The sequence below is a fragment of the Ailuropoda melanoleuca genome, chromosome 6 (genome assembly GCF_002007445.2).
Source record: "Ailuropoda melanoleuca isolate Jingjing chromosome 6, ASM200744v2, whole genome shotgun sequence".
Taxonomy (NCBI): Eukaryota; Metazoa; Chordata; class Mammalia; order Carnivora; family Ursidae; genus Ailuropoda; species Ailuropoda melanoleuca.
Genome location: NC_048223.1, coordinates 46,729,272 through 46,756,375, shown reverse-complemented (window position 1 = coordinate 46,756,375; position 27,104 = coordinate 46,729,272). Strand labels below are relative to the sequence as shown.

Here is a 27,104-nt window from a genome sequence, read left to right as displayed (position 1 = left end):
AATCTGGGGATGTACTGTATGGTGATTAACACAATATAATAAAATAAAATTAAAAAAAAAAAAAAGAAATTCTACAGCTGAAGAATACAATGAATGAAATAAAAAAAAAAAAAGCAATAAAGTTCATCAGTAACAGACCTGAATGATCAGAAGAAATATCTGTGAACTTAAAAACAAGTCACTTGAAATTATCCAACGGAGAAAAATGACCATAAATAAATAAATAAATAAATAAAGATTGTTGAAAGGCTATGAGAATTATGGAACAACATCAAGCATAACAATATTCACATTGTGAGAGGCCCAGGGGTGAGCAGAGAGAGAAAGAATGGGGCAGAAAACATATTTAAAGAAATAATGGTTGAAAACTATACAAATCTGGGAGAGATTCGGACTTGTAGTTACTCAGTACTCAAAACTCATAGGTCCCCATACAGATTCAACTCAAAAGAAAGAGAACTTCACCCAGGCACATTATAATAAAACTGTCAAAAATCAAAGATAAAGAGAATTTGGAAAGCAAAAACAAAACAAAACAAACAAAAGCCTCATTTCTTACAGTGATACTCCCATGTTATCAGCAGATGTCTTAAAAACCTTGCCATCAGGACAGAATGGAATGATATATTCAAAGCACTGAAAGAAAAGACTGCCAAACAACATATTTTACTTGGGAAAGATCTCCTTCAGAAATGAAGAGAGAAAAACTTTCTCAGACAACCAAAAAATGAGGGAGTTCATTACCACTACACCTGCCTTAGAAGAAATGATAAAAGAAGGTCTAATGAAAGAATGTTAATTAATAACATGAAAACATTTGAAAGTATAAAACTCTTTGGTAAAGGTAGGTATATATTCAAAATTAGAATATTTCAGTCCTGTAATAGTGGTATATAAATCATATCACTCTAGTAAAAAGGTTAATGACTAAAGTATTAAAAGCATATACCAACAATAATTTTAATGGATATACATAATAAAAAGACATAAATTGTGACATCAAAAACGTAAAATGTGGGGGAGGGATAGTTTTTGTATATGATTGCAGTTAAGCTGTTAGCTTAAAACAGATTGCTAGTATAAAATGCTTTACATAAGCCGCATGGTAATCACAAAGCAAAACCCTGCAATAGATACACACAAAAAAAAGAAATAAATCAAAGCATACCACCAAGGGAAATCATCAAATAAGAAAAGACAGCAAAAGAGGAAGAAAAGAATGAAAGAGCTACAAAATAGCCAGAAAACAATTAACGAGGTGCCAACAGTAAGTCCTTACTTATCAGTAATTACTTTAAATGAAAATGAATTAATATCTCTAATTAAGGGGCTCCTGGGTGGCACAGCGGTTAAGCGTCTGCCTTCGGCTCAGGGCGTGATCCCGGCATTGTGGGATTGAGCCCCACATCAGGCTCCTCCACTATGAGCCTGCTTCTTCCTCTCCCACTCCCCCTGCTTGTGTTCCCTCTCTCGCTGGCTGTCTCTATCTCTGTCGAATGGATAAATAAAATCTTTAAAAAAAAAATCTCAAAAAAAAAAAAAGAAATTCTACAGCTGAAGAATACAATGAATGAAATAAAAAAAAAAAAAGCAATAAAGTTCATCAGTAACAGACCTGAATGATCAGAAGAAATATCTGTGAACTTAAAAACAAGTCACTTGAAATTATCCAACGGAGAAAAATGACCATAAATAAATAAATAAATAAATAAAGATTGTTGAAAGGCTATGAGAATTATGGAACAACATCAAGCATAACAATATTCACATTGTGAGAGGCCCAGGGGTGAGCAGAGAGAGAAAGAATGGGGCAGAAAACATATTTAAAGAAATAATGGTTGAAAACTATACAAATCTGGGAGAGATTCGGACTTGTAGTTACTCAGTACTCAAAACTCATAGGTCCCCATACAGATTCAACTCAAAAGAAAGAGAACTTCACCCAGGCACATTATAATAAAACTGTCAAAAATCAAAGATAAAGAGAATTTGGAAAGCAAAAACAAAACAAAACAAACAAAAGCCTCATTTCTTACAGTGATACTCCCATGTTATCAGCAGATGTCTTAAAAACCTTGCCATCAGGACAGAATGGAATGATATATTCAAAGCACTGAAAGAAAAGACTGCCAAACAACATATTTTACTTGGGAAAGATCTCCTTCAGAAATGAAGAGAGAAAAACTTTCTCAGACAACCAAAAAATGAGGGAGTTCATTACCACTACACCTGCCTTAGAAGAAATGATAAAAGAAGGTCTAATGAAAGAATGTTAATTAATAACATGAAAACATTTGAAAGTATAAAACTCTTTGGTAAAGGTAGGTATATATTCAAAATTAGAATATTTCAGTCCTGTAATAGTGGTATATAAATCATATCACTCTAGTAAAAAGGTTAATGACTAAAGTATTAAAAGCATATACCAACAATAATTTTAATGGATATACATAATAAAAAGACATAAATTGTGACATCAAAAACGTAAAATGTGGGGGAGGGATAGTTTTTGTATATGATTGCAGTTAAGCTGTTAGCTTAAAACAGATTGCTAGTATAAAATGCTTTACATAAGCCGCATGGTAATCACAAAGCAAAACCCTGCAATAGATACACACAAAAAAAAGAAATAAATCAAAGCATACCACCAAGGGAAATCATCAAATAAGAAAAGACAGCAAAAGAGGAAGAAAAGAATGAAAGAGCTACAAAATAGCCAGAAAACAATTAACGAGGTGCCAACAGTAAGTCCTTACTTATCAGTAATTACTTTAAATGAAAATGAATTAATATCTCTAATTAAGGGGCTCCTGGGTGGCACAGCGGTTAAGCGTCTGCCTTCGGCTCAGGGCGTGATCCCGGCATTGTGGGATTGAGCCCCACATCAGGCTCCTCCACTATGAGCCTGCTTCTTCCTCTCCCACTCCCCCTGCTTGTGTTCCCTCTCTCGCTGGCTGTCTCTATCTCTGTCGAATGGATAAATAAAATCTTTAAAAAAAAAATCTCTAATTAAAAGACATAGACTGGATGGATGTATAACAAATAGCAAGAACCAACTCTATGCTGCCTCTAGAAAATCACTTCCAGCTTTAAAGACACATGTACACTGAAAGAGAAAGGATGGAGAAAAACTGTGGAAATGGAAACCAAAAGAAAGTACGGGGAGCTGTATTTCTCCCAGACAAAATATACTTTAAGTCAAAACCTGTTCTTAAAGACAAAAAAGTCACAATATAATGATAAAAAAGTAAATTCATACAGAGAATATAACAGTCATAAATATATAAATACCCAACATCAGAAGGCCTGACGTATTAAGCATGTTAACAAATCTGAAAGCAGAGACAGCAATGCAGTGATAGTAGTGAAATTCAATACCCAACTTTCAACAGTGGGGAGCTCATCCAGACAGAAAATCAATATGGAAATACTGGATTTGAACTACATTTTAGATGAAAGGGAACAAACGGACACACACAGAACGTTCCATCCAACAGCAGCAGAACACACATTCTTCTGAAGCATGTGTAGGCATTCTCTGGTATACATCTCATGTTAGCTCACAAAAAAGTCTTCACAAATTTAGGAAGATTAAAATCATTATCAACAACTTTTCCAATCTCAAGGGTATGAAACTAGAACCCAATAATATGAGAAAATGCAGAAAATTAGCAAATATGTGGAAATTAAATAATACTCAAATAATCAAGGAAGAAATCAAAAAATATCTTGAGACAAATGAGAACAAAAACACCCCGAAATGTGTGAGATGAAGCAAAAGCAGTTGTAAGAGAGAAGTTCATAGCAGTGAACATCTAAAGAAAGAGAAAATACCTCAAATAAACAGCCTAACTTTTCACTTCAGAGAACTAGAAAAAGGAAGACCAACCAAGTCCAAAATTAGCAGAAGACAGTAACAAAGATCAAGCTAAAATTGAAAAAGAAGATGTAAAACTGATATTGCAGAAATATAAAGAATTTTAAGAGACTACTGTAAATAATTATATACCAACAAACTGGATAACTGAGAAGAAATGGGTAAATTCCCAGAAATTTACAACCTACTAAGATTGAATCATGAAGAAATAGAAAATCTGAATATACCTATGAATAGCATGGAATCAGTAATCAAAAGTCTCCCAAAAAAAAAGATCCAGGAGCAGATGGCTTCATTGGTAAACTCCACCAAACACTTAACAAGAAGTGATGTCAATCAGGGTACATTCCCAAACTCCAGTGAACATGGGAGTGCAAATACCTCTGTGAGATTCTGACTCCTGGGAGTCAAAAAACGGTTCCATTCTCACCAGCTCGTTTTCTGTCTTTCTAGGCTAGTTAAAAATCAGATCAGTTTTCACACGAGTGGATTTCAAAATATGGATATTCATAACTAATACACAAATATTATATATGTTAAGTTACCCAGATATTTTGTATATACTTATATATAATACACACACAATACTTGGGAGGCTTTCTTTTCTGAACTTATGTTCATTTCCAAATTCTTCATAATAGGCTATTCTAGAAGATAAAAATTAAATCTTAACTGATAGCGAATAGGGGCAATTCTCATACATGCAAAAGACATGAGGGAGATTTTGCACTTTTTCAGATGACCCCAACCAACCTAAATTTACCACACTGTATAAGAAGACACTCTACTGGATTTCAAGAGATGTGGCTCTCAATGGCAGCTCCGGGGTTACGGCATGAAATGGGTTTATAGTGTGCTTTCAACCTTGGTCTTTATGTCTGTAAGTAGGCATAATCATACCTGCCCTAACAACCTCACAACTGTCCTAAGAATCATGTGGGGCAATATATGGAAAGTGCTTTGCCATCTGTAAAAGTCTGCTAGGTAATTACTGAAAGCTGTACCCACTGTCCAGACCTTGATATCTCCCTGACCTAACCATTGGAATCCCATGTCTAAATGAAAGGCATCTTCTTTTACATATGTGTGTGTGTGCGTGTGCGTGTGCATGTGTGTGTGTGTGTGTGTGTGTGTATATATATATACATATAAAATCATAATCACATATTTAAGCCAGATATTCACTGCCCATACATAACATGGATTATGCAAGATTAACACTTAGGAAAACTCTTTAGACATTTAATCATGCTATCACTACTTAACAGTATGACAGTATGCTTATGCCCAAGCATATGTATGATACAGTAAATAATTCATGAAATGAACTCACACTTCGCAGTAAATAATCTTGCTATTCTGCACAGAGGTTTCATGTGTAGAACTGCTCTGTAAAACTAAGACTTGGAAAATAAACATCAATCATACTTTGGTAACTGATACAGAAGCAAGCAGGAATGGCTCTATAAGCAGCATTTAAACTGTCATAATAAGGTGCAAAAAAGTCACACTATCTTTAAATAATAGGCAAAATAGGATATGCTCTTCAAACATTATGCGCTTTATAGTGAAAACCTCTGGATCGGGGCACCTGGGTGGCACAGCGGTTAAGAGTCTGCCTTCAGCTCAGGGCGTGATCCCAGCGTTATGGGATCGAGCCCCACATCAGGCTCCTCAGCTATGAGCCTGCTTCTTCCTCTCCCACTCCCCCTGCTTGTGTTCCCTCTCTCGCTGGCTGTCTCTATCTCTGTCAAATAAATAAAATCTTTAAAAAAAAAAAAAAAAGAAAAAGAAAACCTCTGGAGATATCTCTCAGGTAATTATAACACCAAACACAAATGAGCAAGCAAAATTCCTGGCTGAAACTTATCACTTGGAGATTCCACAGCTGACTCTAAACCAAGAGGAAGTGGCAGCTCTGAAATAAACCTTGGAAGGCCCAACAGTCAATATCAGGGACTCCCCAAAACTGAAGGAAAACCCGTTCAAATGTGTTCGGCAAAACCACATTTTCAAACTAACTTTAATTTATTCCTAAGAGGTCGGTTACACTTGTTCTTTTTAAAAGGAAACGTCTTAATTAGAACTAAATCATTCATTATTCACTGTGATACAGGTTTTCTACCCCGAGGTTTCATGTGATTATTCACATGTGCAGCTAACTGAAAGGGAAAAAGCTATTCTGATGACTGAGCTTGGCTTTAACTCACTGGTTTTTTATCTCCTTTAACTTCCAGTCTCGGTTACAGATGGTCTTAAAGCTGGGGAAAACAACATTCTGGTAGATGGTAAGGGAGAAGTACAAGTCATTTCTAAGTGCTGAAGCTTTCATTAAATACGGCAAGCTCTTTCAAATCCTAAAGCTATTTAAATGGAGGGCTAAGACTTTTCTGTTGGTTTTACTTAAGAGCATAAAAGGTTCTGTTCAGAATCCAGCAGTCAACCTCCTGAATGGTGTGATTAGACATTTATTTTGACAGTGCTCAATGACAGCTCAATTATGCCCCCAGAGTCAGCCTTGCACATCATCAAAATGTCTAATGATTTGAGTGTTTATGGGGTAACAACAACCCACAGACTCAACAGTTTGCCAGAATTCTGTCATTATGACATCTAAATGGAGCATTTGAGTGTTTGTCTAATATACCTAAATCTAATATGGAATCTTAGCTGAAAGAAGTGAAATCATTCCTAAGCACTTCATGCAAGTTACCAGAAGAGAAGATATCCTTGAATAATAAAATGCCTATTTATAGAATCAAAGAATGTCAGTATTAGAAGGAACATGTTAGGTCATTTAAGTCAGTCTTTGTATTGTTTCATTTTGGAACTGAAATTCAGAAATTTTATAGGGCTTATCCAAGATTAGAGAGATGATAAAAAACAAGGCTGAGCCAAGAATACAAAGCTCTTAATTCAGACTTTTTTACTTTCTTTCTCTCATGCCGAAGTATTTCCTGGAAATTAAAATTAAATATAGTATTTCCAAAAGAATGCATCCCCCTAAGATAGGAATTTGGGGGTAGTGCTGCATATAACCTTACATTGTCTAATCAGCTGCGTATGATAGTATCAGAAGAAGAAAGTCAGGTATTCTAAAACCTTCAAAACATGGAGTTCGATTTAAGGTGAATGACATATGCACAAGGGTGTTTGTTAAATTCCTGAAACTAGAATCTGTCAAACTAGCAAAGGATAAGTATGTTTTAGGCTCTAGTACTGTATACAAAATGGCAGAATTGTCTCAATGAAAAAATATTAAGAACAAAGTCAGAAATCTTGGTATCTCACTCATGTCTCTATAACTCATGGTAATTCATTTAAACTCTTGGAACATTGCTTTTAATAAATCTGCATGTTTCCCCTTTGATTTCATTGATTTCAAGTATTCCCACTTTATACTTTCAAACAATCACCTAAAGTTCATTATCAAGTAAGCTACGGAACAATGCTCTCAAGCTATCATATCACAGTAGTTTCTCTCTATGGAGAAAGTGGAGATTCTCCAACACATATTTATTCCCTAAACAGAGTTCTCTTGGAATCCCCAGATGGGTCTGGTTGGTAATCCATGACAAGTGTTGCCTTGGGTGGCCTCGCCTCCTTCTATCTTGATCTCCAGGTAAAGATAGCTCACGGCTCATTACCTACAGCCTCCGAAGGGAGCTGGTGGCACCACAGACTTTGTCTGGCCACCACCTCACCGTACAGGGTTCCCAGATCCCGTGATCTCTCTCACCGGAGTGTGTGGGCACCACAGAGGCAGTGCCAACAAAAAGCATAACTGGGACATATACTACTTTCATACTTTGGAACATGTGAATAAGTAATTCAACTCTCAAACAGGTAAGCTCCATATGAAACAACAATACCTTTCCTCTCTTTTTTTTTTTATAATTTTAAAAGATTTTATTTATTTATTCGACAGAGATAGAGACAGCCAGCGAGAGAGGGAACACAAGCAGGGGGAGTGGGAGGAAGAAGCAGGCTCATAGCGGAGGAGCCTGATGTGGGACTCGATCCCATAACGCCGGGATCACGCCCTGAGCCAAAGGCAGACGCTTAACCTCTGTGCCACCCAGGCGCCCCCTCTCTTTTATCCAAAGGATTTGGTAGAAAGCAAAATGTAATACACATTATATATATTAGGATAATTATTTGTGGTAATTGTGACAATGATCTTAATTTCTCCTCCTGCTTTTCTGAACTTGCAGACGCTCTGCAAACTGTCTTGCTGATATAACAGTTCCCATTCTAAGTCCCTAGCATTATTCTTCCCTATCCTCTAGAAGGTCCTATTCAGGTAGCTCCAAGCAGAATAAAAAAGACATGCATTATTCAAAAGGCAAATGTTAATGCAAGTTTCAATTATTAAATGTATTTCCCGCCCGTTATTGATATAAGTGGTATGTAATCAAGGCATGGTATATATATATTTCTATTCCAATAGGGAAAGTAAAAAAGAAAAAAGAAAATTATTTTTTAAACTTTTTAAATTATTGAAGTTTTATTTTAATTTTGAAATGCTGAAGGGGTACTATTTAACAGTGAATGAGTGTATAGTAAACTCCTCTGAGTAGATATTACCTAAAATAGAGATGTGTGTTTTCCTAAACTCATTTTAGAATAGAGACCCAGCAGACAGAGGGAGCCATTCTTTGTACGGATTGTAATGAATTCAAACATACTCATTAATTTTACAGCAGCTCTTTTGTTTCACGGAGAAACATAAAAAGGTCTACCTTATTGGAAAGAACAGCCAGGAGTTACCTTGATACTTGATAAGAAGGAATTTGTTCTACTGTTTTAAATGCATGGGTGATAAAGCAAGACTTAGAAATATTTTTGTTAGACAGTTTCATTCTAATATATCTTCTATAACAGAAATGACCTATACTAAAATAATTCAAAATACACTCTTCTGAAGGTGATTTCCACATAAAATTTGAACACAATTTTAACCATTACTAGGAAATGAATTTGAATGACCTTTGAAGGAATAATATTTTCTGCTGATGTTAAAATTTGCTAATATATATTTTGTTAACAGTGGTTTGGTCATTGTTCCTGTATGATTGACCTCAATCCATCAGTGTTTAAATAAACCAAAGTGCTCAATCTATTTCTAACAATCATCCTGTGGGAATTCAATAGCTTTTTGTCAAGTTTGACTTAATAAGGAGTACTATAGTAGTCGTACAAGTTAGTGGGACATCCAAGGTTATCTTGGTAGGAGGGTGACATAATGTCCATTAATAAGAGCTGATAAAATATACAAGATGTCTTATACAAATAAAAGCAAAATATGCCTTTTAAAAGAACATGAAATAATTTTCCTTATAGGAAGCCTTCACATTATTTTGTAACTATATTCTTTTAAACTGTTCCACAAATGGTCATTAGCTAATTGGTTAATTATTTGGAAATTTTAAAAAAAATCAGATCCCTATAATAGCTTACATTATAATTAGCCCAGTCTGTAATGAAATAAAAACAAAATTTAAAAATAAAAGACATAAATGTGAATATTCAAATAATTAAACAGTAAAAGAGCTCTTTATGCAAATCCTGAAAGGTAAAAGTAATAGAAATATTAATAGATCTAACATAAAAATCTAAATGTAATAAATACATTCAAATATACCAACAAAAGTTAAAGATGTCAAATTGTGAAAAATAGTAATAAGAAATACAAATAAATCAATTATTTGGAAAATTTCAAAATTGTATGAAGTCATTTCAAAAATAAATGTACATAAAAAATTATCATATATTTAAAGTCAATCTCACCATTAAAAGACAGAATGTAAAATAGCAAAAAATTGGGCAATATGTTAACTTAGTGAAAGTGTAAATTGCTTCCTCTCTTCGTATATTCTTTAAGCCAATAATTTTCTACCTCTAGAAATATATAAGAAGAAAATAATTGAGGACATACACCCAGAGATATATAGATATTTCTAGAAGCAATATTTCTAGTACTGTGAAATGAATGCCACACTAAGGAGGGGTACGTAAGACCATGGTGGGTGGTGACAGATGTAATATGGAGAAGCATGCCCCGTGGGGCAGCATCTCCTACCCTGCAGCAAAGCTGCCCGACTATTTCTGAATCTTCCATATTTTCAAAAGAAGAAGAAAACTCCAAAAATCTTCAAGTTGCAAGTATCAACAGCAAAGACAACTTTAAAAAAAAATTGTGAACAGTAACCACAAAATCCATCATTGGATCTAATTCAGCCCAATACCAGGTTGTGACCTCAGATCATGGAACTGCATTATGTGGTACGACAGAAAAATATTGTCATAAAAATGTTCATAGTAAATTTATAAATGACAAAAGCCGTCTATTTTATTTAAAGGAAAAATGAGCTTGAGGCGCCTGCATGGCTCAGTCGGCCATGCTAGCACTCTTGATTTCGGCTCAGGTCATGATCTCAGGGTGGTGAGATCCAGCCCCCATCCTGGACGTAGAGCCTGCTTGGGATTCTCTCTCTTTAGCTCGCTTGCATGCAGGCACATGTGCTCTCTCTAAAAAATAAAATCAAATAAAATAAATAAAAATAAAGGAAAAATGAGCTGGACAAAGAATTACAGGCCAGAAGAAATGAGCAAGGATATCTTTCAATGGTAGGATTGATGACATATTTTTTTCCTTCTTTATTTTTCTAGATTTCATTATTGGGATGTATTATTCTGAAAGTGGGAGTGGGAGGAGGGAAAATAATACTGTGAGTGATACTGAACTTTGTACTGAGAAGTCAGGTATGTTGTAGCAAAACCCCACCCAGGAGTCCGCAGGCAGGAAAGCAAGAAAATCGTTTTGGAGCCTGGGAAAATGACCCAGGGGGCATGGCAGGGGACCACTGAGGCCACTGTGCACTGAGACAGCATTGGACATGAGCCCTACCTAACCAAGCCCTGGTGCTAGAACTATGCAGAGGTCACAGGATCTCAGTAGTGCAGGACAGCCAGCACCTGCACTGGGAAGCTCATANCTCTTCCCCTGCCCCCCCCCCGCCCCCACCACCACTCCCCACACTAGCTCGCTTGCATGCAGGCACATGTGCTCTCTCTAAAAAATAAAATCAAATAAAATAAATAAAAATAAAGGAAAAATGAGCTGGACAAAGAATTACAGGCCAGAAGAAATGAGCAAGGATATCTTTCAATGGTAGGATTGATGACATATTTTTTTCCTTCTTTATTTTTCTAGATTTCATTATTGGGATGTATTATTCTGAAAGTGGGAGTGGGAGGAGGGAAAATAATACTGTGAGTGATACTGAACTTTGTACTGAGAAGTCAGGTATGTTGTAGCAAAACCCCACCCAGGAGTCCGCAGGCAGGAAAGCAAGAAAATCGTTTTGGAGCCTGGGAAAATGACCCAGGGGGCATGGCAGGGGACCACTGAGGCCACTGTGCACTGAGACAGCATTGGACATGAGCCCTACCTAACCAAGCCCTGGTGCTAGAACTATGCAGAGGTCACAGGATCTCAGTAGTGCAGGACAGCCAGCACCTGCACTGGGAAGCTCATACAAGGAAGAGATGACTCTGGGAATAAATGGTCAGTTTGCAAGCAGGAGCCAAATGGAGTATCCCACAAAGATCATTGTCTGAGATGCATCTCATTCTTTTTCTTTCCAAATAGGGGTGTTTATTCTATTTAATCATTTGTCCATATTTCATATTATACTTTGAATTTGACGTAGAGCAGATAGATTTTACTTGTAAGTTCTAGATCAAGAGGAGACTCCATGTAGAGACTTATACTACAGAAAACTCATATTACTAATACTTCTCTAATAAAAAGGTACAATCACCACAATTACTGCAAGCAACAAAGGACTCCAAAGCAATAGGTAATGTGTTCACGAAAGCCCAATAAGGTGCCCATATTTTTTGCTGTTCAGAAATACAAAAAAGCAAATTATTAGTCTGTAGATGAATGAGTGCCAGCGGGATTACATCATCAAGTGTCTCGCTGGCATAATCAGTCCCACGACAGTGCAACCGGTTGCCCTTACAATCTCTAACAATTGATGCACACAGATTCAGAGAAATAGTATTGATCCCATATTGTTTTAGAGGGAAGCAGTCTAATAACTTATCTGCTGTTCTGCCTTTTAATTCTTACCCTCCTAATTATCTGATAATGACCATTTAAATTGGGAAAGCTCTGATTACATTACATCCTTCCGTTCAGCATGGCCCAACTCTTTGGCCCAACATCCAAGGCTGAAGACTTCACCTGAGACAGGAATCTCTCTTGTGGAGTCGTCAGCTTTTAGAACTGAACACAATTCTAAGACTTTGTTTTCCTTCTCGACTCTTAAGTTAATTCTGTTCTAACTTTTAATCGATGCTACTGAGTAGTAAAGAGGCCTGAAGTCCGCTGTTTTGTTCTGAAAAACAAATGAACAAAGAAAGACACGTAACACTAATGAAATCAAGGTAGGATACCGAATGCTTATTAAAAAAAAAAAAACACAATTATTTCTAATAACTGTGCTTTCATTTCAGATGGTTTTCAACAAGAAGGACACAGAATAAATACAATCCTAGGAAAAAGCCAGGTTGCTTTTTTTTTTTAATTGCTTTGTATTTATTTTTTAGTTGTAGCTACTCAAAGCCAAGGAAATGCTGAATGCCCATAAACCTGCCATCTCTGTGTTCATCTGTCTTGTTTTGTTGTTTCATTTTAAATTGAACCAGTCATTCACTATGAATATTCTCTTAGGTAAAACTTTTTCAAGTATCTCTCACAAGAGTTAAGTCAGGTTTTATTTGTGGTAGCTTTTTGTCTGTGAATCTATTTTCCTAATGCTGGAAAACTTCTTATTCCTAAGAGTGTCCAAAGAGCAACAGCAAATAAACAATGGCAATTGTATTTTCATTTAAATATATAAAAATACACGTTTTCCCTTTCAGGATCATGACATGCATTTTTATTTGTAAGATGATATTTGTATGCACATAAAACTACCAGATAGTCATATGTGATATACTTTTCTACTGTAATTTTCCAAACACTTGTTCAAAATGTTCGCCTTTCAGCAGCCTGAACTGTGTGTCAAGCATGGCCATAAACACGTTCCTTGAATTATCTCATTAAAGTCTGTTAACACTCAGGAGGTCCTGCCAGGAAGAAAATGAAGTAAAGACGCTTTCAGGAAAAATGTCCAGTTTCAGAGCAACTAAACAGCAGAGCCTGGAAGTGCAACTACCCACCTTGTACCATTAACCAGTATTTTGTACTGACCCAAAAAGGCCCAGAGGAGGTGAGTCCGCTAGGACCCGTGCCATCCAGAACATCACCTGATCTGCAGGAGCCGAGTCTGGATGAACACACATGAAGAGAACATGCCTAATGTGAGGACAACAGAATCAGGGTGAAGAACTTGTACTGAGCCTTGGGAAACAGAAAGGAGCTCAAGAGAGTTTGAAATTAAGTTACAGATCAGATACCAGAAAATGCTAAATGTATGATTGTAAACATACTCTGGTTGGTGAAACTTTTTTTTTTCAGAAAAAGGTATTTGTACCTTACAAAAAAGGCACGCACATAATGTTTTTGTATTGAATTCAATATTCCGTGTTACTTAAATGCTAAAAATAAGAATTTCCTTCGTGAAGAAAAAAAAAGGAGTCATACAATTAACTTATAAAATACAAAACACAGAATCGCAAGTTGAGGGCAGTACTTTCTTTTTTTCATATAATAAACGGGAAAACTGTATCAGAATAGAAAAATCCTCAAAGTAAAACGGGTGCTGGCAATCAGCAGTCAGACGCTGCTCGAGGTGAAGTCGGCAGTGCCTACCAGCAGTGTTAAATTGTGGCTGTTGGCATTTTTAACCACCATCAAGAACCGTGAGGTTGCAGACGCCAGGAACACGGTGTCTGGACTCTTGATTCAAACTCCATCTCTTACTGGCTGATTTCAGCCCAAGGTCTTAATCTTACTGAGCACACGTTTTCTTATCAATAAATTGGGGAAATAATAAGATTTACTTTATGAAGTTATAAGGATTAAATGAGTAGGTAAATGTAAAATTCTTAAAATAATAACTGGCATAAAATAAGTTGCCACATGACAATTTATTATTACTTTTGCTAATCTTATAATTTATTGTTTAGGCTAAGCATAGTTATTGTATGAAAATAAAAATATTACATATTTTTTAAATTTCCAAAGTGTTTTTGACTACTTATTGTGTAGAAAAATATGGCTTTCTAGAATAGTATTTAATGTAGGAGTTACATGTAATATTTATTTTATAAATACTGGAATGCCATAATTTTTAATCAGTTACAGTATCATTACAGTAAGTCTTCATTGGGCAACTTTTTATTTATTAAATTTTGCCTAGAGCAATTAGAGCCCTCCTAAGATGAATTCCTAAGCATATGGTCTTTTTTTCCCATTAGAAAGATGAGTAAAAGTACTACTCCACCATTCTTTTTAATTAATATGTTCATAATGAACACAGACTCACTGCATTTTTACCAAATTTAATCTGCTATTTTTGGAAACAATGTTCATAAGTGGATTTGTAATTCCTTAATCCATGCCAAATGTCATCAGTATGTCATGGCCAGATGGATTCTAAATGCCAACAGAAAACCAATACCTAGAGCTAAGTACACATCATATATTTTAGATTATGAATAACTGTGGGGAGTTTGGTGACGACGGGCATTCTTTAGAAATCATTATTTGTGCATATATATGTGTGTGTATGTCGTGCATATCTGCATAGGGTTATTATTTTTATACCTCTAGATACCAAAGTATAGAATCAAATTATATTTCCTCACCTTGTCACACAGTGATCAACAAGAATAATGTATATTTGTACTTCAAAATTTACCATGGCATATTCAGTAAGCCAGTATAATACTTTTTAGAGGAAATGATATCACTCCTCAAAAAATGGAGTATTAGGTGTCCAGGTTTATTGCTAAGTCATAGCTGATATAGAATTTAGCTGTCAGCGCTCCTGGGTGGCTCGGTTGCTTAAGCCACTGCCTTTGGCTCAGGTCATGATCCCGGGGTCCTGGGATCAAGTCCCGCATCAGGCTCCCTGCTCAGTAGGGAGTTTGCTTCTCCCTCTCCCTCTGCCTACTGCTCCCCCTCCTTGTGCTCTCTCTCTCTCTCACTTTCTGTCAAATAAATGAAATCTTAAAAAAAAAAAAAAATTTAGCTGTCGTATAGTAATTAGTATATTTTTTCAATTATATTAATTTTTCAGGATTCAACACCTGTAACACTTTAAACCTTATAAAATATAATGCAAATAATGATATCAGCTCAACTTTATATATACATTTTCCCATGTAGAGACCCTTTTAATAATTTAAAATTTTAACATTTATAAACTCATTTAAGAGAACATAAAATGTTATGCAGATACTAATTTTATATATACTGCATTACCTCAAAATTGTTCTGAATAATGTATATTGTGTTAATGTTACAGTATTATTTTTAAAACAGTAATACTGTTTTAAATAGTTATGTACTGTTTCAAAAATGCGGATTTCACTGATCCATCAAATGATTAAATCACAATATTGGTGAATTCAAATTATTTTTACTCTTCCAAGTTCACTGAAATCTATCAGAAAGTACAGAATAAATAATTTGAATAACATTTGACTTACATGTTTTAGCAGAGTTAAAAAATAAGAACTGGAACATTATGGATTTTTAACTTATACTTATTTGATTGTTAGTTATCCCTTTAAAAATATTCTTAGAAAGGAATTTTGAATCAAACCATTAGATTAATCCATAATCGACTATTTAATTTCTCAGAGAAGTCTGTCCTTGATAGCAATGGGGAGAGGGCTTCAAATGAAAAGGGATAAACATGGCAATGAGAATAAAGTTCAACAGGAAAGTTCTAATACATATATATATTGAAATATTATATATGTATTTCTAAAATATATATAAAATCTTCTTATTGTTACCTGAAGCATGTGAGAAGAAAAACAATATGAGAAAATAACTTTAAGAGACTTTTTTTTTTTACATGGTTCCTTAATATCTTGGACGTGCTTCCTTTCTCTTCCTGGCTTCATTCATGAAAAGATTTCATCACTGAGAAGAGGTAGGTATTTAAGGGAGTAATTCACAAATAAAAACTGTAGGAATGTTAGAAAACACCTAAGTCACAGAAATCACTTCTAATTTTTTTAACAGTTTTTTCTTTTTCCTTTTTTTTTTTTTTTAAGATTTTATTTATTTATTTGCCAGAGATAGAGACAGCCAGAGAGAGAGGGAACACAAGCAGGGTGAGTGGGAGAGGAAGAAGCAGGCTCCCAGTGGAGGAGGGAGCTGGATGCTGGGCTCAATCCCAGGACCCTGGGATCACGCCCTGAGCAGAAGGCAGTGCTTAAGGACTGAGCCACCCAGGCACCCCACTTCTAATGTTTTATTCATCTTTAAAACGGAAGCCAGCATTTCTGTTTTACCCTACTGTGTGCAGCTATAGGACACAGTCCAGAGAGTATTCTCACACCAGTTTTAAGACATTTTATTTAAATGAAGTCCTTGACCTACCACAGCCATGTTGCTCTATCAGTAACCAAGGAGATGCAATTCTTAGAAGACATTTATGTTAGGATTTTAAGAATTGAAGAAAAGAATGAAGAATTTCTTTTATCAGGAATGAAACTTGCAATGGTCATCCTATAAGATAATCTCTCAAATGTCTGGCAAAAGAAGACTTGTAAGATACAGGTATGCAAACGTCCTCTGTCCACTCTCAAAGACAATACGAACTGGACCAGACACGGTAAGTTCTCCTGTGCCTTCCATTTGTTCCTTCTACCACAGCTGTGTCTTCTAGTGTGATCCCACTCACAAACCATGCCAACGGCAAACCAAGAAAGACAGGATCTGGTATGTGGTCTCCCTAATGTGTCCCTAGTCCTTGGATTAGTGGTAATGGCCCACTCTCCTTGTCCACATCTCAGCAATGTACCTAACTCGTTTGTTGTGTCCACTGAAGTCTCTGGGAGGCTCTGGCACACCAGTCATGAGATGACCAATAGGGAGGAGGCTGTAGAGCTGGCTTCATACACCTGTGACTGTGGTCTGATAAGCATTAACTTTTAGGAATTTTTGTCTAAAGACCTGAAAACCCTCATGGGAAACGCTTGTTAGGATTTGTCTTCTTCTAGGGGGCCCTCTATTAAAATGCAAATGACCTGTTAAGGTATCCATTAAGTCACTGACTTAGTGTGAATGGATTTTTTCTGGTAGCACAGAGGAATTTGAGGTAAACACAGACAGTGTGCAAAGAGGAGCCATTCTGATATTAAGAACATAGAACAAAGATGAGAATATATTTAACATTGTAGTTGACGAGAAAAGTATTTATCTGGTATATGTGAAATCACTCTAAGAGACAATATCTTCTATCTATGAAGTGGTTTACATCAGAACACAGGGCAGGAGAGTGGAAAAAATATAGGAGACATGGCTTCTAGGTTTTCTTGGACGGAGATTGGGAAATCATTTTTTTAAAAGGCCATCCTTGGCAACAATGGGCACTCGGAATTAATAAATAGTATGTTTACTAGGACAATACTGTCAGAAAATTTATCATTAGAGAAAAGTCCAATGTCTCCATTGGTATACATGTAGCTAAAGACGGTTCGAGGGTAGAATTATGTAAAATATTATTCATCACAATAGTGCCATCGTGTGGGCTATTCTCTCTTTCACCCCATGGGGAGAGGGGCTATATAAGAGGAAAAGAAGTTTCCAGAACTTTCTAAGTAAAATTCCACATATTTTTAAACACAGAAATAGACTGTCTTTGCTATCAGTGATGTCATCATTTTACAAAAAGTCTTTAAAATGTGGCAGGAATCGTGAAACATGTGGACTACATTTCAATCTCTGTGAATCAGTCATAACATCTGTTTTTTGGGGCTAATATGAAGCAAAACCACAGCTTTCTTAGGTTGAGGTTATCTTGCTAGGATGAAACTAGTTCTGTGATTCCCTTCCCAGATTTCTCCCATCTTAGCGTGTCATCAACCAAATATCCAAAGAGGTTGTTGGAGTTTCAACAAAAAACAAAAACAAAACTCAACTCAAAAATTAGCATATAATTCATATTAATCTGTGCTGTAAATCACTTGAGAAGTCATGTGTTATTAAAACATGCAAGCTGCATTTTCAAAAACTTGCAACATGTACATAATTCAAAATAGTAGTCAACCCACATATATACACAATTGGATAAAGAGGTTTTTTAAAGAAAATAAGCAGATACAATATCCTCTTCCTTTAACCATATGTGATGTTGTGCTTTTATGCTGCAAACTTTTTAGTAATAGAAAGCTCTAAATGCTTACTAATGTGAAAACATGTTCTTTACAAGCCACATTGTAGAGAAAGTACGATAAAACACACACACGTGAGAACTCTGATAACAAAATGTCAATGAACACCACACATCTTGAAGACCCTGACAATGAATGATCAACTTGCTCTGGCTGCAAAGAATGGGAAAAATTAAGAATTTCATGGAAATGTCACTTGCAAAATAAGACTTAAAAAAACGACCAATTTTTTTTAATCTTTCATTTCCTTCACTTTTATGTCCTTTGTGAAGTTTTATTAAAGGAGAAAGTAGAAAAAATTGATTGTAGAGATTTTTAAGTTCACTTTCTCCTTTTATAATATCATGTAAGCTACTTGAATTACTTGCATTACTAGCAAAAGTGTAAATATGTAAGTATATGAAATAAAAAGATTAACATTTTAAAAAGTGGCCTCCCTCTGGTGAAGAAGAGATAATCATGTTTACTTAACCAAACCATCAAGTACATTGTTTTTTTAGACATAATATCTCAATCCTGAAGCATTTCTGTCACCTCAGTGACAGAGGCACATTAGTGCCTCCTGGTTTTAATCTCAAATGGCCACCATCCATCATTTCAAATCCACAAACAACGGAAGTTTGATATTTGAGAACAGCCATCTCCTAACAGGACAGATGTGACAAAAAAAAATGACATTGATAATGGGAAACAAGGAAAATTCAAAAAGATAACAAATACTAGGAAAAAAACTCAGATTAACATGATACCCTCCCTAAAAGCAAGCTCATTAACGCTAAGCCTGCATTTTTCACAGAATAATTCTTGAGCTAGAGAACTGGAATCACCCACAGTGTTAAACATGCAGTTAATTGGATCCTCTTGAACAAATTTCTCATGTGTCTGGGGTTATAAATCTCCATTTTTATGCATTCTTAGGCACTAAAATTTGACAAAAACTGTCTTAGACCCTAAGACTACAGAGTTTATTTGGAAGTCAGTAAGTACAAAGGAGAGCCCCTTATTTCCTCGGGATTCTCAATTCTTTTGAAAGCATTTATCAAGCAAGGAGTCTGACCTTTGAGATAAACCTGCTCATGCAGATCTAAGATAAGACTGATTCCTGCTGAGAATCCAACCTCTACACACACATACCCTCAGATTTTAGCTCTATTCCTTCCCGTCTGCCCTGCCCCCCACTTTCCTTCAGTACACCCATGCTCCTAGCTTAGTCGTGGTGTCTCCCCTCGCCCCCCCCACACACACCTGGCATAGCAGGACACTTGCTGAGTACACAAGCGCACACCATCTACTCCTGGGGTATCAACATTTCAGTTCAGAGCAACCCCAGCTCAGGGCTGCCCTGTGAGAAGGAACACACTAGGGACAGAGCTTTACTACACAGAGATTGAGGTTCACACTGGAAGCTACAAGTGCAGAGAAGCAAGAGGAGGAGGAAGAGCAATGGAGGAAAGAGTGGGAGAAGCTCCAGATTCCACTGGTTGCAGCTCCTGTGAAGGATTCCCTGTAGTGCAGACCTGGCAGTGTGGCCTGGGGCTAGGTCCTGGACCTCAGCTCTTCCTGCAGGACATCCTGGCATGGACAGCACCCGGGCGTGAGGAAGTAAATCAACCCATCCAATACAGTTCTATTCCCACAAATGGGGTCAGAAATGAGATGGAACAGCAGCCTTTCTACAGATCAGGTACTGCAAGCTGGGAATACTAACTGATCATTTATTTCTCTGATTACCATCTGTAGATAGGAAATCCCAGTGATTGTCAAAGAAACCACCCTCTCTCTGCAAGTTAACTTACCTTTCTGGTTTCCTCTATGCATCCCTATTCTTGATATGTAAATTTTGAGAATGATTTTTTAAAATTTCCCCACAGTCCAAAAACATTGTTTGGCAAAATATCAAAGGGTGTTTCTATCCTCTCATGCAATTTATGTCATTAGTTAACATGCAACTATAGGGATCAAATACACACACTATATACAAAATCTTACCGTGCTGAGTTACACCCCAGATACTAGTTCAGTCTTACCCTAAATTACCTCCTTTAACTAAAAAAGATCAGGTGTTTAAATAAAAACTTTGGGCAAGGCTGGAAATACCAAGGTATTTCATCATTCCTGCAAATTGTAAAAGTCTTCCATTCTCTCTAGGTTCATAATCTTTGTTACATGGGCAGCATAGGGGAAAGGGAGGGAAGGAAGGGAGGAAGAGAGGTAGGAAAGGAGGGAGGGAGGGAAGGAAGGAAGGCAGGCAGGCAGGCTGGTTACAATGTCCTTGACATATTGCACTTTAAAAATAGGGGAGCCCCCTCCCCAGTTTTTCTATAATAAAGCAAGCCAAGCCTCCATGCATTACATCTGGACATTAGGAAAACTTGTATGGGGAAAACTTTTGGGGGAAAATGAAGGTGATTTCTCAGCTGGATTGCAGTTGTATATGACACTGACATTTATTTCCCATAATTCTTGCCCACAGGAAACACATCCTTTAAGAAACTGAATGAAATCAAGTTGGACCTTCTCAAAATCTGCAAGCTTTCAACTTCCCCGGGAAGCCCACATACCCCCAACATCCAGTGCCTGGAGCGAGGCATTCAAGCGAGGAGCGGTGGAAGGCAATCCACCTTGAGAGTGATTCCTGAGCCTGAATCCGACGCGGGGAGGGCGCGGTGGGAAAGGAGGGAGAGGGGAAAGCCTCAGCTGGAGGAAACCAGACACCCCTTTGGAATCTAAGCTGAGCGCTACAACCCGGATCCCACCCCCTAGCCTACCTCCAGGCTCCAGCAGCATCCGCGGCGTCCTCCCCTTCGCTCCCTCCGCAGTAGCGGACACACGGATCCCGAGCAGCCCGGAGGTTGGGGTCCCGCAGAGCGCTCGTGCCAGGCGCCGGTCTCTTAGTTACCACAAGAGAAAAAGGGGATTAAATCCAGTTTCCAGGCACCCGCGTCCCAGAAGGTTCCAGCTCCTGCTCAGCGCTTTTCGCAGCTCTTTCTCCCGGCGAGGGGTGACCGAGGGACCCGGCAGTAGCTCCTCTCTCCTGCTCTGGCTGATCGCTCCGGTCTCCGCCGCCGCCACACGGAGCGCCCCACTATCCACTCGCAGCGCAGCAAGCAGGCCTGGCCGCGACCGCGCGAGGGAGGTGGATGGATAGAACCCAGAGATTTTTCGGGGAAGGAAGGGAAAACTTTGACGTTGGAGCCGCACACGCAGGACTGAGAAGACACCAAAACAAGTTGCAGGTGCCAGGGCGGAGAGGACGCTTTCACCAGCTCTGGTAAAAATCACCACTCCCCAAAATCCAGGAGACGAAGCTCCCTGCTCCTTGGGCGATTCCCGAGCGCACCTCGTCAGCTCTGGTCCTCGAGTCCACCGGAAAAGCACAGGGCTGGGGAAGCACCGCGGGTCCTCTCCTGGGGTGCAAATACCAAACGCGCCTCCCGCTGGAGAGGCTGCCTTGGACGCGGCGCAAACAGAGAGAGGGGAGCGGGAGCGCAGACGCGACTCCCTTCAGGCAAAGTAACTGCTACAAAGTGTGCTCCCTCCTGCGCAAGGACCCACACGTTTAAGGGCCCGAGCGGACGTCAGCACCAGCTGAGCCGGCGGGGCGAAGCGCCCGGGATGCCAGCCCTGCGGGCTGGAGCGCGCAGATGTGCTCGCGCCCGGAAAGTCGCTGTCTTCGGGGAGTACGCAGGGCTGGGGGCGCTGCGGAGTGTCAGCTCCCCAAGCCCATCATCACAAACCGTCTTCTGCTGGCATTTGTGCTGTGGGTGCGCTTGACGAACTGAGCAGAGCCTGAGCTGCGTGCGGAGCGATCTGACCACTCTGCGCGCGCGCAGCCAGGATTGGGTCACCGAAGCGCTCCAAACCTGGTTTTCAGGGAAATCACTCTCCTCTGTAGCTGTGGTCTGAGTCATCATTCTGATTCATTTTGCAAAGTTAGTTGAAATCCACGGGGACGCCTGTTAGGTGAACGGGATTAGATTGCCCAGACTCGAAATCCCAGTCCTGACAATCTCACATCTTCCCCTAACCCTACAGTCTTCCTTCCTGATTCAGAATCCTATGAATACACGAAGCTCCTCGGAGAGTTCCAATGATCCTTACTCTTTTCTCTGAGATGATTTTCATGCTTAGATGCCCATTGGGAACCCACGAACCTTTCTTTGCACAGGGAAGTAGCAATTCTTATACGTTACTCTAAGTGGCATTCTCTTAAGATTTTTTTCTTATTTCCAGGTTGGTGTCGAGGAATTAAATTCAAACTCAAATATCATGGGGGGGGAAAGGAGTTTGTTTCTTCATCCTGTGTAAGATAACGGATTCTGTCCCCAGCTGAGTTTTCCTTTTTTTTTTTTTTTTTTGCCAGAACAATGATACACCGACAGTGTTTTTAAAAGTATAAAGTGAGATGAAACGGAGGGGGAGAAATAATTCCGAAAACAGGAATCACATGTCCGCGGCCCCTTCCTAAACTCTCCTTCAGGACAGAAAGAAATGACAAACTGAGCACACTTGTTAGCAGTCCTGGCTCTGTTCAGGGCACGCGGACACTAGCAGTGTCCAGCTCAGTGAAGAAGGGGTAACAGAACGGGGAGCCCCAAGCCAAGGGAAACCTGCGGCTGTCAACGGCCAAGAACCCCTGTATTCCCCAGCTCTGGTGCGCTCCAACCTCACTAGGGTAGACTCCCCTGGACCACAATCACTCGAAGTCTTTTTAAAGTGGAAAACTGAAACTCCGCCAGGGAGCTGCTCCGTGGTTGCTCCAACTCGCGCGGCAGCCCGGCGGCCCTCCCTCTAGTGGCCGAGAGCGGGAAACGCGCAGGGTGCGTGCACGCGTGTATGCGTGCTGCGCGCGCGCCTGTGCGTGTGTGCGTGCCGCGCGCGTGCGTGCCAGTGTGCGTGTGTGTGGGGTGGGGTTCACCGCGAGCGCTCCCGGACCTCTGCGGCTCCCCTGACCCCGCCTCGCCCCAGCGGGAACCGTCCCCCTAGGGCCCTCGAGGGTCCCTTCTGGAGCGTCCTCCTCCGAGCGCTCTACGCTGCGCGGGTCCGAGCCGACCTTATGGAGACGCGTCTGCATCAAGGCGCATGAAACTTTAGAAACTAGCAACGACCACAGTGTGTGTGCTCATTGTAGTGAATATACCCAGAAATAGCAGAGACCTGGGGATCGGGGAGGGGAGCAGGACGGGAAAAGGCTTGAAAACATCAGTAACAGAGATCAACTATTTTTTTTTTCTGCAAATAAACAGGCTTCCCGTGAAAATCCCTAAGAAGTCAGGGGACAGAGTCATTTGTTGCTTTGGCACCTGCACCCTGCACTCCCGCTAGGTTCCGGGTCTTCCAAACTTACGGCTCCCTCCAAATACTTTTGGGATCGGGGGAGGGCTTCGTCACACTGTCCTCAACCCCATCTCCACGATCTGTGTGGCTTTCTGAGCGGCCGGTGACTGCAGGAATCACCACTTGTGACCAGGACAGGCAAGCGTAGGCAGTCTCCCGGTTTCATTCGTGACTCAGTCAGGGTACGGAGAGGGGGACGAACAGGGACCCGGGTAGGGACGCCGGCGCGCCCACGTCTCCAGCACGGCCCGAGCAACCGGGGAAGGCGCTGGGACTCCGTTCCTGCCCGCCGGGAGGCTCGGGTGCCAGCTGGGCTCGGGGAGGAAGGGGGCAGTTCGACGCTTTGGAGACCGATCCTCACAGGCCCCACGGCCGGACGCGTAGGGGCCCTCTGAAAGGTGGGCGGAGAAGGGCGTCCAGGGCCGAGTGCACCCAGCGCGCACCCGCACGTTCCGCCTCCGGGTGCGAAAGCTCGACCCCGCGGAGCTGCCGAGCCCGCAGCTGCGAGCGAGGGGAGCCCGGCGCCCGCAGCCTCTGCGCGCCCCGGTGCCCGCGGCGGCCTCCGCACGGCCTCCCGGGCAGAGACGAGCGCGGCCAGAGGCCGGGGCGCCCTGAAGCTTCTCCCGCGGACCGAGAGAGGGCGCAGAGCAAGCGGGGTCCCCCGGGAGGCGCGCCCCAGGAGCACAGCCGCACGGTGCCAGCGAGGTACCCCCAGGAGGGCGCGCCCCCCGAGCACAGCGGGAGGGCTGGCACACCGGGCCCGCGGGCGGCCCCCCGAAAGAGCGCGCCCCCGGAGCACAGCCGCGCGGAGTTAGCTGGGTCCCCCCTGGGGGGGGCGCGCCCCGGTAGTATTGCGGGAGGGCGGTCGCGCCGGGCCAGAGGGGTCCCACCGCGAACACAGCCGCAGGGGTTAGCGGGGTCCCCACGGGAGGGCGCCCCCCGAACACAGTCGGAAGAATGGTACAACCCGCGGAGGGCGCCCCCCAGCGGCGCCGGGCGGGCGGGGGAACTGTGGCCCGGGGTCTCCCCCCAGCCACAGCAGGGCGGGCGCTGAGGAAGAGCGCCTGGTGACCGCAGAAGGCCCGCACACCCATGGTGCCTCCTCCCGCATTTCCCTCCGGGGAGGCCAGTCTGTTCCCCAGAGAGCTTCTCGGCTCCTGCTGGTTCCTTTGAATCTGACCTGGATTCACCTGCACCCCGCCCTGGTAGCAGGAGACCTTAGAGAGGGTGGCACAAAAGCAAGAGGAAACAAACTTCTTCCTGAATAAGCCCCCAAAGATCAACTTTCTCTGAAGGTGCCATCAGAGCAGAGCGAGCTTCACTTAGCTTTTGTTATTCTCATGCTTTGACAAGTCAAAGACGCAGATCTGTGGTATTGGATAGACTCACAATTATTTTCCCTTCTATAAGCTAATCGATACCTTTTATTTATTTTCTGTCCTAAAATAGTGAAACTATCTTGGTGTGATACATAGAAAAGTTACATATTAATACTACTTAATTAAATTGGCATGATAGTAAACAATATTGAATTTCCATCTATTATAACCTACTTTTGTTAAAATTTAAAAACAAATCATTTCCTTAGATCTAGGAAAAGCTCACCTAGAACATAAAATAGAAATACTATTTTAAAAATATCATTCAGTTAAAAATACATTTTATGTATATTGATATTCTTATAGATTAAATTATAACTTAGTGATCCAGATTTTTTAAATGCTAAAAATAAATCTCAAAAAGGTTTATTGGAGAAATGGCTAGGAATTTGGAGGACAACATTTAGGGAAATATTATACAACTGAAAATATGTACTTGATTGTTTATATAGATTTTTTTAAAGTTGATAAAATGATTAACATTATTTTATTTTTAATTATGGTAAATACGTATTACATAAAATTTGCCACCTTAACCATTTTTAAGTGTACAGTTGAGTAGTACTAAGTTTATGTACATTACTGTGTGCATAAACAGATCTTCAAAACTTTTGAATCTTGCAAAACCAAAAGTCTATACCCATGAAGCCGCTTCCCCTCTCCCAGCCTCTCTCACTCTGTCTCTTTGCACAAGCACAGAAGAAAAGCCATTTTTGGATGCAGCAGGAAGGTCATCATCTGCAAGCCGGGAAGAGGGCTCTCACCACACACCAAGCCAGCTGGCCCCTCCATCTTGGGTTTCTCAAGCTTCAGATTTGTGTAACAGGCTTCTGTTGATTAAGACACCCAGTCTGCTGCATTTTGTTATAGCAGCCTAAGCAGATTAATAAATATGCAAATTCTATTTTAAAATTTTTATTAGGAAGCACATTACTGTTTTCCACAGCAGCTGCACCATTCTACATTCCCACCAACAGTGCACAAGGGTTCCAATTTCTTCACATTCTCACCAACACTTCTTTTCTGTTTAATTGATAATAACCATTTATCAGGATATCTCGTGATTTTGATTTGCACTTCTCTAATGATTAATGATATTGAGCATCTTTTCATATACCCAGCTGTTTGTATTTCATCTTTGGATAAATGTCTGTTCAAGTCTTTTGCCCATTTTTTAATCTGGTTGTTTGTTTTGTTGTTGTTGAGTTGTAGGAGTACTCTATTTTTTCTAGATTAATATGAAAATTTTGTCTTGTTCTATATTTTAAAACATTATTTGGTTGTGGCTTATTTTACTTATTACCGAACTGTTAATGGTAATGATCTCATACTTTTTAAAATTTTTTGAAAGTTTATTGTTTTTAAAGTTACTATAAAATATCCTACATATAAAATGAAATATTTGTATTTATTTATTTTTACTATAATGAAAACTTCAAGCAATCCAAACTTTTTAAAGAAAGGAATGGTCCATTTGATAAAAAAAATAATAATAATAAGTACAGTTTATCTATGTTGAATTGTATTCCTAATTATTCTTCCAAGCGATCATTCTTTTGCATTCTGAATTGTGCTGCATGCATATATAAAGTTCATATTTTAACACTTTCAAATCCATGTAGAACTAAGATGTTCTTGACTATACAACCTGATGTTCTCTCTAAAGCAATTCTTGTAATCACTAATTTTATGTTTTTTTTCAAAGCTAGGTAATCTGACTATATGAATGATTATATAAGACTTAGGACCCAAATTAATGGATAAGCATATTTTATGTATCTTTTATAATTCAGTTGTGTTAAATATATGTATATAATTCTAGGAGGAAAAAAGTAGAATATATTTATCAATTTATATTTAAACATAAAATAATTTACTTAAGTTAATATTTTCTATTTAAGAGATCCAGCTAAGTTTTGATTGAAGTATTAAACTGTATTTTTAGGTTTACACGTTTAAAATAAGTTTGGATTATATTTTGTTTAAGACTTTGCTTTCCCTAATTTTAAAAAATACAGAGATCTTTGCCAATCTATTAATCTATGTGTTTAGTCTCCTAATTAATGTCAGCTTTTTCAGGGACATCCTTAGACTGTGAACAGCAGAGTCTGACTCTTCTGGTGAGAAGCAAAATAGGAAGA

General features: G+C 39.5%; 1 protein-coding gene across 1 annotated transcript in view; it reads right to left on the bottom strand.

The window, feature by feature from the left end:
* Positions 1 to 21,936, bottom strand: part of PCDH15 (protocadherin related 15) — a 1,685,023-nt gene extending 1,663,087 nt beyond the window's left edge. Inside the window, exon 1 of the mRNA XM_034662367.1 lies at positions 21,016 to 21,936. The gene's annotated coding sequence lies outside the window, so the exon portion shown is untranslated. The remainder of the gene's footprint in view (positions 1 to 21,015) is intronic.
* Between the last annotated feature and the right edge of the window lie 5,168 nt (positions 21,937 to 27,104).